Raw genomic sequence first — 3,729 nt, 5'->3', positions numbered from 1 at the left:
ATAGATTACAATCATAGAGAAGTAAACACAAAAGAATAAAATAATTATGGTTAAATAATGTAACCATGCATAAAGGCTCAAATCCTCACAGGTTGTGTGTTCTTTAGCTCAAACATCATGTTCCAAATATAACATCAAGCAAATTTATCATAAAAATTTTAAAAATTAGTGAAATTTTGTTCCAAAGATAGAGTCTTAGAAGAAACTTATTGTCTTTTCAATCAAGGAGAACATGCATGCGACTAACCTATTACTATACAATTTATCCTATTCTTATAAAAGAAAGAAAATCTAACTAAAATATCCTAATTATTGGTGCTAGGGAAGAGAAATTACCTCCGGAAGTCAGGTACTGACCGACCTCCCCACTCTTAAGGCTTTGCACCATCCTCGGTGCCATCTGTTAGGAACAGAGGTGGGCTGGTAGCAGTATCTCCACAGTCGGGACCATCATGGCTCCCTGTGCTGGTAAAAAAAGTGGAGTCCGGGGTGTCGGAGTCCTTGAATTTTCCCATGATCAGCTCCTTGAGGTATGTAAATCGGCGCTTGTTACGGCGCTCTCTCAGCTTAGCTTTCTGTTCATGCCGATCCAACTTTTCAAGTATCTGCTGGAGCAGTTGGGCTGTTGTCGGTGCTTGTGGTACGGAAGAAGGAATATCTTCAACCGGTGCAGTAGGAAGGCTTGTAGTGGCTGCTGGAGGTCTGAGGTATTTTCCGTTAGGGACATACTGATCATCCCGTGGAAGCATGGCTTTGGTGTCTCCAGCTCTGTAGGAAACTTCGGCTGCTGAGACAAGATCTGAGACCAAGGCGGGAAAAGGTAAGTTGCCCACAATCTGTATGTGTCCCATGGCATTCCGGATATGTCTTGATAGATTCAGAGGTTGGTCTGTAAGGATGCACCATAGTAGAACAACCATGTCTGCAGTGAAGGAGGACTCTTGAGTGCTCAGAAAGACGTAATGGGACATGATCTATGCCCAAACACGAGCCTTCAAGGTAAGTGCTGAAGCCAATATACCCTTAGGGCGGGTACGATGGTATCCGTAGATCCAACGGCTGCTAGGTAGTGCGATAACTCTGAGAACAGCTTCCCAGTCAAATTGGTACATCTGGCGCTTGTGTGTGGCTTCTTGAAAGGCGTCCAATCCTTCTGGAATAGGGGGAATACTCAAAGCTTGTTGAATAGCCTCTTCTGTAATGGGGACTTGCTTCTGACGGACATAGACAGACTGCAGGGTAGGCAGGTGGAAGTTAGAGTAGAACTCGACTACCCAAGAAAGATTGACATGCTTTTGTTGTCTCTGTAGGAAACCCCATTGTCTTCGTTCAATTTGCGGCTCAACAAAAGTGGCAATATTGGGCGGGAGGATAAGAAGGTGTTCGTTGTTGTAACTCCTTTCAGCTAGAATAGGGAACATCTGCTCACAGTAGCGATTTGGAAATCGCGCAGTGTCCTTTGCTGGAAAGGCTTTCTCCTTTTCATCAACCTTGATGATCCTCTTAACTCTCTTTGTTGATGGCTTGACTGCAGTTGAAGAAGGCTCTGCCACTAATGCTCGTTTAGTTCCTCTTCTTGCTGGGGGTTTGGGAGTAGCTTTCTCTTTTCCTTTCTTGGTGGCCATCCTGAAAAAAAAAAAGAAGAGAAAGAAAATTAAATTTAAAGAGATATATAGCAATGAAGAGAACGGAAGAGGATGGTTATAAATGCACATTAAAAGATAAATGATGTGAACACATGCTCATGAGTACATGTGAAAAATCATTAATAGAAAATAGCAAGTGCATATAACGACAAGGGAATGCAAGGTGTTTATTGGCATGCCGGAAAAGGGCATGAGTAGCATAGACCAAGCAATACTTTGTAACAAACCATCACGTTTGTATTGACAATTAAATTCAATTAATACAATAGTAAGGGGAATTTGTGAAAAGCAAGCATTGAATAGTAGAACAACATAGAGAAGTGCATAATGCTATATGGGCTTTTTTACAAACACATAGCATGCATGGTGAATAAGGTATAGAAAATATGAAGGTGAACATGCAAGCAATCCCTTAAATAGAATAATAATAATTGTCAAACAATTTGTAACAATCCACAAGCATATAATGAGGAATAATGACTCAAATAAATTTCTAACACCACGTAAAAAGGAAAAGAAAAAGAAAGAAAATAAGAATAATGAAAGAAGAAAGAAAAGAAAATAACATATAAGATAAGAAGAATGGTAGAAAAGAAAAGGGTGAAAAAGAAAATAAAACCTTGTTAATGGAGGTGAGGGAGAGAGAGAGTGAAAGGTGAGATAGAAGGGAGAAGGGGGAAGGAAGAAGTAAGGAGGGAAGAGAAAAATCAGGATTAGAGAGGAAAAAGATAAGATATTTTGGCGATCTAGGTTGAGCTGTGCAACGCAAGCGACGCGGCCGCGTGAGGCACGTGTTCGTGTGAATGCACTTCAAGTAAGGTGACGCAATCGCATCGGTCACGCGGTCGCGTGACCCGTGTTATGCTTCTGGCGTGAGTGCAGCCTCGCGCCAGCACAACTCTCTGTTCAAATTAAATCATATGCCAAAATTGGGTGACGCGATCGCGTGGGGCATGCGATCGCGTGAGTGGGCTTCGGAAAAGGGGTCACGCGGACGCGTAATCGACGCGATCGCGTGATAGGGATTGTGCGTCTAGCACCAATCCAGCACCACTCTCGCACAATATTTCGTTGTGCACCCTTTTTGCGTCGAAAAGTAGGGCACGCGGCTGCGTGGGACACGCGGTCGCGTGGGAGGCCATTTTTTTCATGCGACGCAGACACGTCATCGACGCGATCGCGTGGGACAAGTCGTGCCATTGGCACGCCTCCAGCCACGCTTCAGCGTGACTCTCTGTTCAGTTTTATTTTTCTCCCTTCTCCATGCGATGCGGACGCGTCGCTGATGCGGTCGCGTGGGCATTTTTTTAAATATGCAGATGTAAATGCACAAAATGCACTGATAAAGAGAAGAGTTATTGAATAGGAAAAACTAAAAATAAAGAGAAGAACGATCATACCATGGTGGGTTATCTTCCACCTAGCACTTTGCTTTAACGTCTGTAAGTTGGACGCTCCACTAGCTCAATCTTCTGCTATGTAGGGATCTTCCAAGAGGAAGATCTCAAGTTCCTTGTTTCTCTGCATCTTCTCGCCATGGTATAGCTTTAGGCGTTGTCCATTAACTTTAATAAGTTCAGAGCTTGAAGGATGGCTTAGATGATAAACTCCGTACGGTTCGGCCTTCTCCGCTTTGTATGGACCTTCCCATCTTGATCTCAACTTGCCTGGCATGAGCCGCAGTCGAGATTTGTAAAGGAGGACTAAATCCCCAGGTTGGAACTCTTTCTTCTTGATATTCTGATCATGCACAGCCTTCATTTTCTCCTTGTATATTCTTGAATTCTCATAAGCTTCTAGGCGAAGGCTTTCCAGTTCCTGCAGTTGCAACTTCCTTTCAGCTCCGGCTTTCTCCATTCCCATGTTGCACTCCTTGACTGCCCAAAAGGCTTTGTGCTCCACTTCAACTGGTAGATGGAAAACTTTTCCATAAACTAAGCGGAAAGGACTCATCCCAATGGGTGTCTTGTATGCTGTTCTATATGCCCAGAGAGTATCTTGTAGCCGGGTGCTCCAGTCTTTTCTATGAGGTTTGACTATCTTCTGCAAGATACGCTTTATCTCTCTGTTTGACACCTCGGCT

This window comes from Arachis hypogaea, chromosome 12 (assembly GCF_003086295.3).
Source record: "Arachis hypogaea cultivar Tifrunner chromosome 12, arahy.Tifrunner.gnm2.J5K5, whole genome shotgun sequence".
Taxonomy (NCBI): Eukaryota; Viridiplantae; Streptophyta; class Magnoliopsida; order Fabales; family Fabaceae; genus Arachis; species Arachis hypogaea.
This window is presented reverse-complemented; position numbering follows the sequence as displayed.